The sequence below is a fragment of the Oryzias melastigma genome, linkage group LG15 (assembly GCF_002922805.2).
Source record: "Oryzias melastigma strain HK-1 linkage group LG15, ASM292280v2, whole genome shotgun sequence".
Lineage (NCBI taxonomy): Eukaryota > Metazoa > Chordata > Actinopteri > Beloniformes > Adrianichthyidae > Oryzias > Oryzias melastigma.
Genome location: NC_050526.1, coordinates 12,533,556 through 12,546,024, shown reverse-complemented (window position 1 = coordinate 12,546,024; position 12,469 = coordinate 12,533,556). Strand labels below are relative to the sequence as shown.

General features: G+C 40.0%; 1 long non-coding RNA gene across 1 annotated transcript in view; it reads right to left on the bottom strand.

The window, feature by feature from the left end:
• Positions 1 to 12,463, bottom strand: part of LOC118599683 — a 145,642-nt gene extending 133,179 nt beyond the window's left edge. Inside the window, exon 1 of the long non-coding RNA XR_004949136.1 lies at positions 11,665 to 12,463. This is a non-coding gene — a long non-coding RNA (uncharacterized LOC118599683). The remainder of the gene's footprint in view (positions 1 to 11,664) is intronic.
• Between the last annotated feature and the right edge of the window lie 6 nt (positions 12,464 to 12,469).

Below are 12,469 nucleotides of genomic sequence, written 5' to 3'. Positions count from 1 at the left end.
AAAATGATCTCATCAAGAGTTCTTATTTTATGAAAAAAATCACTAGATATGTTTTCTCAAACAAAGATTATTTTTGCTATTGAAAAACTTTCTTAAAAAGTTTTTTTTTTTCTTGTAAGATGGAAAATAAGACATTTGTTCTTGGAGCACGGGTCGTTTTACTTTCTTAAAAGATTAATATTGTTGTCTCCCTCAAAAACGGTTTCGTTTTACAGGTTGTAAACATCTCAGAAAGTTTACTCACACATCTACGTTTCTGACTGATGGACCGTCAGAGAAGTTTAAGAAGAGTTTGCCGATTTTGACGAGAGGAAGAAACGGTCAACTTCTGCAAACACTTTGGCACGTTTTAGAAACTTTCTTATGGATACTGTTACAGTCCAGTGAACCTAACTGTAGTTGCAGTGATACTTTGAGTGTGCCGATGTAGTTCATGCAGCTCCGGCGTTCTGCAGACGGACATTGCTTTCATTTTGTCAAGCAAATGGACAACATTGCTACGGGAGAGTGAGCTTCTGATTGATACCGCAACTTAGTTACAGCACTTTGATTTTCACTGGAATCTGTTTCATCCATTTTAGAGAAACAATTTTTAATATTTGAGGATTAAATTAACCTGGCATTTTTCATTCAGAACAGGAGCTTTTCTCTAAGAACTGCAGAATCTGACAGTTAAAACTTGTAGTCGATACATCCTGATAGGTGTTCATGTATCTACAATGCTCAGGTTACCATAAAAGAATTCTCCTCAGCACCATCTAATCAAAACAATAATATCCAGAGATCTAATTCAACCTAATGTATGTTAAAGGATTGCTTCACTTGATTTTCCACAACCAGAATTCGATGCATGTGGGCTGCGAGTCCTGACGCTGCTGTATGGCAGCTGTTGGCCACAGATTCTGTCGCTGGGAAAGGTTATTTGGAGGTAAACCCACCCAGCTTGGGTTTGCTAAGTGGCACAATTACGGTGCTTACACAGTGCTTAAATCCATGGCACACACCTGGCACCGCTGCCATGGTATGCATTAGTGTATCAACCGGCGTCTGCGAACACATATACAGCAAGCTTTAGCATGAAAAATTGAAGAAAAAGGAAGAAAATCAAAAAGAAGAACAATTAAAAATAGCAAAAAACTACCTGAAAGCCTCAATATCATAGTTTTACGTTAAATATCACTTTATCGAAATGTGTTTTCCTACATCTGCATTTAAGCTTATTAAATATATATTTATTAATTTGATAGGATTTATCAAGACTCCTTTGGGAATTGTTTTCTATTATTATTTTTGTTAGAAAATTATACAATGTTGAACATTAAAAATTAGAAACTTGGCTTTTCGGGTCTGGTAAAGGTCAGGGGCACCAGCTTGTTCTGGATTGTGAGGAGAACCCCACAAGAAACGTGAAACAAAGAGAAACAGAATATTCAGAATGTTAAGATAACAAAGCTTTGTTTTCTATGAGCAGTATGGTACGGTACTTCATAGTACGGTCTAGGATGGTCCGATTTAGAATGGATCAGGCAATTCAGGTGAGCGTTTCCACTCTAAGTTGGACCGTCACAGCGCATGACGGTCAACCTGCAGCTCATTTGTTGGTTCTTTGTATATACAAGTCATTTAGTGTTTGAGGGAAGATTGGGGCGGAGAAGTGGAACACAGACGTTTTCTTGGAGCTTTCTTTTGTTGTAATGACCAATTTCAACGTTAATCGGACTGTTCCATTTTTCTATGGACCTACAACCAACAGGGGTCCAAAAAGGGTGCGGTTCGGTCTGGCTTGATGTGTCAATTTTATAATGGAAACACTCAAATTAGTGGACTGGACCGTACCGCACCACTCAGTGGAAACAAAGCCTAAGTTGTCCATTCACTAAATGGCCCTTGGTACCAGTCCTCAGAAAAAACAAGAAAAAAAAAAAACATCACCTACATTTTTTTCTTTCTTTTTTATTTAAATCTGATTCTATAGCCAGTTTTATTTAAAAAAAAAAAAAATAATAATTTTCTCCACCACATCCGAGTCCTCATTGTCACATGTCAAGTTGCTCGGTCACATATTGAAAATCCATCCTCTCCTTTCTTAAAGCGGCTGCTCAGACTGATAATTTGAAACCCTTAAGCTAGCAAAGTTGAAAAAAAAAAAAAAACGTGTTTGAAAAGTTTCTTTTGACAGAAAAGATTCAGAGAGGAAACACAAGAAGAGCCTTTGACTTCAAAATAAAATAAATCTATATTCAACAGACAAAAACCAGGAGTCTTTACTCCAAATATGGATTTATGGTGACAGTTGTTCCCACACATCATAATAAGAATGCAAAATATTCAGCAACCGGCTTTCTAGTGTTATGAGGATGCTGCTAATAAAGTTGTCCAAATGGTGGATTCACATGTATTATTAAAAAAATATCACTTTTAGTGACCACATACTTCGCACCTTTGAAGTATGGGATTTTTTTTAGTGTCCACTTATTGGTTAAATGAAAATTTATGTTACATTTTAATGGTTCCTACATTAAATAGTGCACAAATTTACCTTGAAAAGCTGCAGATATTTTACAAAGGGTGAAGATAAACTTAACCCTCAAAAGTTAGGGGAAACTGGAAGCAAAAAACGCCTATTTCATGAAAATGTTGTCTGAACTGGTCCGTCCAGATAAAGGTTGGAGATCACTGCTTTAGTCGTTTATTGGTTTAAAAGGTAAACAAGAAGCTTCCGAACATTCATGTGTTCTCTGATTACCGTCGTCCGCGGATTGTGAAATTTAAACTTGTAGCCTTGAAGACACGGACATGAATCTTTCCAGCACATTCCCTTAATTTAATCTACCTCCTGCACAGTGATTAAGGACGTGTGTGTGTGTGTGTGTTTCTGCGTGAAGCACCTCGAGCGGCTGTCATCTTTTTGAGAACGAAAGCGTTCGCCACAGCGAGCCGGTCCAAGCCAAGTTCCTCCCTGTTATTTATGGAAAACGAGGATTGTATGGATTAAGTCCTTGATGCCAAGATGAACGGCATCAGCAACAACAAAAAGCCATGATTCATTTCCCAAACCGTGGAAAAAAGCCAAAGGACAAACAAATCAATGGCACTTTGGATCATATCTGGCCTCGAACACTGACAGGCCCCCAAGTGTTTGGCATGAATGTAAATGTGAAAAGTGCAGTTTTATTTATACGGGGGCCTCAGCTATGATATCTGCTGTTTTGTCCTGATTAACATGATTCACTTCGTCTCAAACAGTTGAGGAGGAAGCAAAGCTTCAGAAAGAGGCCCAGCAGGAGCTGAATGCATGGCGTTTCCTCCGCCTTACAGCTGAGCAGATTACGTCGACGAGATGCTGATGAGTTTCGGAGACGGCAGTCAGATCCATCAAAGCAGCCAAAACAATCAAATAATGCACAGGATAAATGATGTCAGACTGTAAGTCTGAGGCTCCGGGCAGAGGGCCAAAAAGACAGAAGAGCTCCTCATTAATATGCAAAAGCAGCGGCCTTTCCACTTATTTTTTACTGTAAATGTGTTGCATTCCACACGGCGAAGGAAGCCACATTTACTGAGGAAGAGGAGGACAGCGTGGCGAGGGAGGAAGAGCGGCGAGGAGGAGACGAGCCCTGGCTGGCTGCCACTCATCTGGGCACCTTCTCTAAGCAGGGCAGAAAATCAAACACGCCAGGGAAGAATTAAAGGAGAAAGAGAGGGAGAGAAGAAGAAGAAGAAGAAAAATGATTTTTCTTATAAATAGCAGGGCTTGCCAGAAGGCAGAGGAAATGAGAGCAAGTGAGCTCTGGAAAAGAAGGGCTTGAGCTTGACACGGGGCTTAAAATTGAGAGGGGGCGGAAAGAAGGGACCTACTGCGCGAAAATGTCTCCAACCAAAGCAAGGATTAGTGTTCCAACCTCCTCCACGGCAAAGATCCGCCAGTACAACTAATCACCTTCACAGCTTTCCTCTCCTTTTTTTTCTCCACTCTTTTCATTTTTTCCCTCCACTGTCCTCTTCTCTTTAAAGTATCATTCTGCCCCTCTCATCCTCATTATGGCTAAAATTAAAGCAGAGCCAGGCACGATTAGCGGCTGCAGACTAACTGGGCGTAGTGAGGGCTTTTCCAGTCAGCTTTGCTCTACCGGTGGCAGCACACGGCAAACTTCAAAAAAAAAATAAAAAAAAAGGCATCTACATTTATGATGACAAGGCATGTCACAGATAAACCACCCATCTGTCACTCTTTGATTCTCCCCACCTTCTCCACCTGTCACTCCGGTCTCCCTCCTCTTCCTTGCAGCGAGGGCTCCCCACAAAGATGGCGGCGGCGCATAAACAGGTCAAACTGATCACACTAAAGATGAGCCAGGCGGGGATTTTTTTTTGTTTTATTTATTGATACTTTTCAGTACTTTTTTGTTGGTATTATGTCGGCTTCCTGCTTTCTTCTCCCAATCTAGATCCCTCTTTTCAAGATATTGTGTGGCGTCAGAGGGGGGGATTGGTGCAGATTCATCCCGAAGAAAGAGCCACTTCACAAGCAGATGCCTGGCATAAGACTGCAGCCGGGGGAGTGCATGAATTCACTCTCATCCTCTATAAATATACTCTCTGTATAGGTGCAAGCACCAAATGTAATTAGGCAGTCAGGCAGAAAAGCAAGCTTCCTCTTTCAATGTTTGCATATTTTGTCCACAAATAATGTACTACAAAGGCAGAGAGGGAAGAAATCTCTGCTGAATATTCATTTACAACATAACAGTTTGCTGATAAGGCCGAGGCATGTGATAATCAATTAGCTTAATGTTGTACAAAAACCTGGCAAGAGGAGAAACGTAATAATGATAAATGCGCGCAGACGCACTCAGTCGCAGAAGAAGTCAACATTCGCTTGGAGGAAAAAAGAAGAGCTTACAATTCACCTGCTTTTTAGAAAACGGATGAAGACCCCAAAAACGGAAACATCACATGATCTGTGTGTCATGGCTCCACGAGGCAAAAAGGTGTAGCGTAAGAGTAGTAAAATAACTTTAAAAAACTAGTTGGTATTTTTATTTAACATGAAATCTTATAATACAACCTCAAAATCTAGAAACAAGCATTTAAAAAGGGAAAAATAAGCTAAAAATAGTTCAAATTGAATGTTACACAACCCAATAACACATTGTTTTTGTTAATTTTAAGCAAACAGTTTGTATTTTTAGAGTTTTTATGAACCTAATTGAAGTTCATTCTGATTAAGGTGAAAAAAAACTAGTGTAATGAGTGGAAATGACACATTTTAGAACAAAATCTGAACAAAATAAGAATACTATCTTGGTAAAAGTTAGCCCTGCTTAATAAATCCTCCTAAAATCTAAAACTAGCACTTATTCTTAGAACATAAACCTATTTTTTTTTCCAAAATGATGACAATAAACGTCAGTCTGACCTTTATTGAACTTTAGAGTAAATTAAACCAAAAATATCTTACTACTTGAAAATATAAATCAAATGGCGTTTAAGTTTCCGTATTTTTTTTCGTGCCTATCAACTAAAAGCAACAATTCTCATTTTAAGAAAAAGAAACAAGCATTCACAATAAGCAATTGGAGGGTTTTTGAGTCTTACATCAAATTTTTATCCTTATTTATAGATTCTTGCTCTTAATGAGACAAAAAAATTCTCGTTTGTCCTGATTTTGAGAAAAACTTGAAAAAATGTGGAGTTAAAGCAACTTCAAAACTGGTAAAATATCTTGAATGTCTAAAAACAAGGTTTATAATCTTTGCTGTGTGTAATTCTTTAGTTTAAATCTCTAAAACACAAACAGCATTGTGTCAAGTTTTTCATTTTTAGACATTTTTTCCATGAATTAAAATATAATTCAAATATGAATTTGTGATTTCTTTTGCAGTCGTTTTTCCTCAAAGTGTGATATCACTGCATTGTTAATTATCTTTGAAGTAGTCGCTGCAACAATGTGATTTTATGCTAAACTAATTATAATTGAGGTAATAAGGTCTCGTCATTATTAATAACTGCTAATATTAGATATAGCAGCGTGTTTTAATAGGAAGGCCTGCTGCCCTCGCCGCCACCACGGGCTCGTCGTCCTCTTCTGGCCGGAGCGTGAATTACAGCTGACCCTGCCTCCCGCAGCCAACCTGGCAGGGAACAAAGAGGCAGCTCTGTGCCAAGGAGGCCTATCACTCTCCCCTCCGGAGGGGAGGGGAGGCGGGGGCTCGACGGCGGCGCTCTGCGGCCCACCCCCAGACGAACTGGGGGCCAACTGCCTCTGCGCTGGCGTGTTTGGGGGAGAGTTGGGGTAGCTGTTGGCACTGGGGTGTGGGCCAGTAAGGCATCTGTCATCTTATCATCAGCGCTGTCACATCAAAGAACAAATGAGCTGTGAGATTTTTACAGCCCCAAAAACAAGGGATGGCAAAAGGTGTCAGAGTGTGATGTATTGCCGCTCTTTGGGGCTGTTTCGACTGTGTTTTTTTTTTTTTTTCGCAGAAGAAAAATGCAAATAAGCCAACATCCAAATATACAAATCTAAAGCGGCTCTGAGTGAAACTGTGATGCAGAGTGAGAAGTGAAAGCAGGAGAGTGGTGGTATGTTTAATTTCAGCTCTTCCTCCTGATCACCAACCGTTTTTGTTTTTCTGAACGAACCACAGCAAGAAAAGAAAGTCTTTTATAGTAATGACACCTTGACTGAAAGGAACTTCAAGCACCATTCAGCACTCTGATGTCTTTCCACACGCAAACACAGCTTCTCCACCACAAACCTTCAAATCTAAAGGCTTTAAGTTGCTGATTGATGTCTCAGTGCAAAGCATAAATGTAATTCTTCCTGCAGATACACACTCTTACACACACCAACACATATTTGTCTGTGTGTGCACAAACTGTTTTCAGTTGCTTTAAATTCGCACAAGGAACTTCAGGTGAATAGGAGGTGAGAAATGATGGTGGTGACATTGTGTTGCCCTCTTTTGGTGAGAATTTGTAACTGCAGGCCACTGTCCGTTTCAATCCTCACAGAATTCTGATACTGTGTTCAAATTTTTGGAGAAACAACAGTGAAAATGCGGCCTCGGAGGCCTTGTTTTGACCAACAGCAGCTGAGATTTTTCTGAAAAAGCGATTACAGTCACAGGTTTAGATCAGGGTTCACACAGTTTTGGTTGTTGTAGTATGAGTTGGCGGGATCCTTCCAAAACTTAAAAAAATTATTTTTAAATAAAAAAACATTTTTTTACAAACCCTAATTACACATTTGTCTTCCTATTTTTGATAGTTTGCGTCTCACTCTGATGACTAGATACAATACAGCCTTGGAGACTCGACTGTCAATGAGGGCTGCTGATAGTCACACTCATGAGCACCGGATAAATGGAAAAAAAAAAAAACCTGCTGCTAGATTAAATTGCAAACATTTTTGATCAAGGACGGTTTTGGCGCCTTCACTACATTTTATATGGAGACAAAAAAAGAGAAAAAAATCGAGCACTAAAAGAACCAACTTAGTAAGACAATTGAATTAACTCTTGGAGAAAATCTAAGCCTTTTTTTCCATCATAAATATTTTAAGCTCCAACGTCAATCACTAAGTTCTCTAAATGTCTTCATTTCAGCAGGACCGAGTCACCAACAAGCCTGTTCATTTCACTGAAACGAGTTTATAATTTGTGTGAGTTTATTTTCAGGTTGAGTTTTTGCAGACAATAACGTTTCAATTTTTTAGCGGCCTCTTTTTGTCACCAGTAAATCCAAAACTCCATACGTAAAAATAATCCAGGTTTGGTTATTTTAACTCAGGAAAAAAAAAGCATAAATTTGTTTAAAATGAAACCACTATAACTGAAAACACTATTGTTGATCCTAAACGTAACATAAGGTCTGTGGTTTTAACCCCATTATACTGCACGCATGGATAATAAAATAAAAACGATTAACCAAAATGTTTTTTAGGTTAGTCTATGTGGCAACCTTTCATAAATGTATTGCAATAGATGTTTAAGTTTGAAAGGAGGAGTAAAGAGAAGGATGGTGGAGAACAGTGGAGCTTTTGTCTCTGCAGAAGGAGAGGATGATTAGTTTTCAGGTCTGAACTAACTTGCAGAAAACAGGTGTGAACAGACAGAAATAACCTGCTCTGGGAGTGGATTTGAAAAAAAAAAGAGGTGACTGTGTGTGAATTGTCATGTTCAGCTGTGGATCATGGTTTTTTTGCGCTGGCTGGCAGAGCCTGTCGTCAGGCAAAGCTCCAAGTCAATTCCCCTAGATGGATCTCGACTGAATCAATAGGGCCCTTGCAGCATATCATTAGACATAAGTATTATAATTACTTGTGTTATTAATTTTGCCTTAATACCAGGATAATACGATATGTAATTCAACCCTGTTGAGGGAAGAGAAAATAAGATAATCACAAATGCATCTTTTATGAAAATCAATGGTGAAATGGATATTCCAATCAGGCCAAAGCACTGTGCTGATTTTTTTCTTCATGCATATCAAACAATCATTTTCTGCTTTCATGTAGAGAAAAAATTTATATATAAATATATATATATAAATATGTGCGACATATTTCACACCCCCGTCTGAGGCATAACAATATGGATTTGTGTTGCCTGGCAAACAATTTTAATAAAAAGGTATTGATTGAGGATCGAGCAGATAGCCTGTGGGCGCAGAGCAGCAGACCCCAGTGGGTCCAGATCATTAATGTCCTCAACTGCTGGCTTCACTGGTGCAAATTTGTTCAATAAGGGGCTGGCACGCACGCTGCAGGGTTCGATTTTGATACACAAACGTGAAACTCAGGAAGCATGATAGAAGAATGTGTGTTTTTTTATTTTATTTTGCCCTGAATATGTTTCTCTGAAATCAGAGCGCCAGGTTACTCACGCCAAACGTCACCTTCAGTCGGAGGAGCGTGCATGGCACGGCGGCTGTCACGCGCCACCCTGAAGCACTCAGACATTTGTTCAGGATCTGCATCCAGGGAGGAAACACGCTTGCATCCAGTCTCTGCAGCAGGTATCAAAGCCTCAGCGCTGCGAGACACTTTTAATTACCCGGCGCTTTCCTTATGCTTATGATTTCAATTTTTCCCTGCAAAGCCGGTAATGATATTCAAAACGCCTGCTGGCAACTGCGACTCCTCATTCTCCCCAGTCTCCCCTTCCCACCAAAATGTGAATACCCCAGTTTATGGGCTTACTTCTCCTCAAGTCACTTTGTAAAATCTTTAATCTGCCGAACGAGCCTGTAACTGCAGGCCTCACTGGAAGGAATGGCAATGAAAGTTTTGAGGGGGGGGGGGGGGGGGATCAATGTTGAATGTATTAGCCTGCAATACTGAGACCAACTTCAATAATAAAAGAATTGATCCTCTAAAGTGACGCTTTATGCCGAGGAGGAGGAGGAGGATGGTCTGTGCCGAAGCTGCTCAGAGCAGATGGAGAATCACAGCAGGCGATTTCACCCTCCCCCAAATGTTCACATTGTATTTCAAACCAGTATTAGATTCAAACACACAATTACTGAGGGATTCTTGTTGCATGCATTATAAAGGAGCATGTCCAGTAATGCAGCATATGGAATAACATATTCCGTTGGTCCTGTCTGGGATTTGCAGAATAAAAAAAAAAGGAGGTGTGAACGATAGAAAGCAGGATGAAGTTACATGAATTTTTTGGATGTCAGAAAGCTGCTATTTTATGTTTTGTTTTCACAATAAAAGCTGCTAATATTTCCACTGGTCAGCGGACACATCCGATCCCAGCAGTGTCTATGTACACAGCTGCGGTTGTGAAGTGCCGGCAGTAATCAAGCATGAAGGCTGGATGTATAACAAGCACACTTCACAGTTTGCCTAACAAGCACACTTCAAACACTAATCAGCTCAAGTGGACTTGCGTCGCATCTCTGGGTTTGGTTTCCTACTGATCGCAGAATTATCTGAACGGTATCAATAGGAAAAATTCTATAAAAAAAAAAAGTTGCTCTGATGATTAAGTGACTAAAAATTATAATAATAAAATCAGAGAAATGCGTAGAAACGCACACATTGTGACTTTTGTCAGTAACACAACCTGCATCGATCTTCTTTCAGTGCTCTAAAGGTTTTACTCCTCTTCACTGAGCAGCACAACATGATGCACCCAAATCTGGCTGGGACAACAATGTAGGGGTCTAAATGCTCTTTCCTTCATTTGTTTCTGCACCATTTGTGTTTTAAATTTCTTTATTTCCATACCAAAGAAGCACATTTTTAGCTACACTTTCTACTTTCACATTAACATAACGTATGCAAAAGAATCTTAGGTTCAATATTGGTCAAAATGAGCCCAATAAATAAACAAAATTGGCCTTAAAATAAAATTTAAAATAGGAAAAAAAAAAAATGCAGCCACGTGTGGATAAAACCGTGACCCCAAATTCCTCTCAGTTTCTCCTCCACCCACTGATGTGAAGGGGTGCAGGGGGCGGGAAAAAACGCCCGCTCCTGTAATCCCATCAACTCGTGTCAAACAGCAGTCTGGATACAAGCCTATCAGGTAGGCCTGTAATCCACGGGTTAAGTCTTCACACACTGCACTTATCTGGAGACACACACACACACAAACTCCTAAAGGAGAAGGAAGTAACAGTTTATAGCAGCTTAAATCAATTTGTCTGCCATTGTGCGGCACACACAGCGGCGGGGAAAAGCAGCACAGACACGCCGGAGTGTTGAAAGTCACCAAAACTGTTGTAATTTTTGGCAGAATTTTGGTAGTTCTGAAAATAAAGACAATGAAATATTCTTTTTTTATGGAAAAAGAAATTGAAACATGATTTTTTGCATACTTGGAGGAATAAATAAAAGATGCTTTGTCTGTAAAAACGCCACAATTGGATTTATGGAAGACTTCACAGAAGAATGAGAATAAAAGATGCAAACCATCCCACTGTGCTTAGAGAATCATGTAATATCCTATTCATATAAGACATGAAAGACAAAAAAAGGTGCTCGAAAAAGGAAAAAAGAAAAGATAATCTAGAGCTGGGCATGCACAAATTCCTGGTTATCATCAAACCCCTTTAGCTGTCAAGCCATTCAGTCAGTCAGCAGTCCGGGGAACAATGCGTCCCATTATCATTCAGATACATGCAAAACACCACAAGGTTAAAAAAAAGAAGAAGAAGAAGAGATAAAAAAGCATGTTGGACGAGACACCTCGACTCATGCTTCAGAGAGAGAGGGAGAGGGAGGGAGACGCAGGGTGCAGGACCCACACAGCGCCGTTCCAGCCAATTGCGTTCCAGAGAAGTGACCACGGCCAGTGATAAACAAAGCGCCATAGATCATTCCTCTCCCAGACGGAGCCCGGCAGCGGAAGGCAGAGCGGTCAGACAAAGAGAAGGAAGCAGCCCGAGCACATCTGTCTCCCTGTTCTCCTCTGATGCTGCCTTCTGACGCCCTTTTGCAACCGGAAAGCCGCTAAAGCCCAGCGTCCTGGCTTACTGCAGGTCTGTGCTCCGCGTCGACAAGGAGAAAACAGAGAGAAAGAGGGAGGAGAGCTGCCTCCCTTTTGTCACTGTGCCGATGCACTACACAGCCAAAAAAAAAAATAAAAAAAGATTTAACTGCTCCTGTTTCTACGAGAAAACAAAAAAAGGGCATTGAACACTTACCCACATCCAGGCGCAAGACTCAGTGTTCATTTGAGCTCAGTGTGCGTCACCACAGAAACCTCAGATAATTCCTCCAAAACACATGTGCAAAGAGGAGCAGTGAGGTTCTCCCTCTTTTGTTTGTGAGCCTGCCTTGCTAGGTTTCTCGATTTGCATCAGCCGGCTAACAGCTTTTGAAGCAGGTGAATGACAAAAACATCAATCTCTGCAGGCACATTGTGTGGCATTGACACACTCCCCTCACCGGCTCCATACAGTGTAATCACACGTTCCCTGTCTCTTCTCACAGCCCCACCAGCTCTACAGAAGAAGCATTCACTGTAAAGAATGACTGGAAGTTTCATTGGACGAGAGGAAGAATTTTGGGGCTTGAGTTAGCTTTATTCACATGAGGTTTTGAAACAAAAAGTAATAAATTTGAGTGACTTTTTGAATCCCTTAAAACTCTCTAATGTGTCAGTTTTTATGTTTTTTGTCTGTGTGAAGAATATATATATATATATATATATATATATATATATATATATCTATGTATATTTAAAACTCAAACGGCAAAGCTGTGCTCTTGTGGTCGGCATTGAAACACATCATAATTACAGGTCAAGTAAGGTCACACATCTGATTAAACAGCTTCTGAGCTTCAAAAATTGTCACAAAATAAGTATTAATTTTCCTTCATGTTCTTTTATGTTAGACTCAACATTTAAAACACCTCAAACAATGGTTCCAAACACCTGAACCACAGTTATTACTGGAAGTTTTATGTGCACAATTAGGTTATAATGTATGGGGTCATATTAGGATC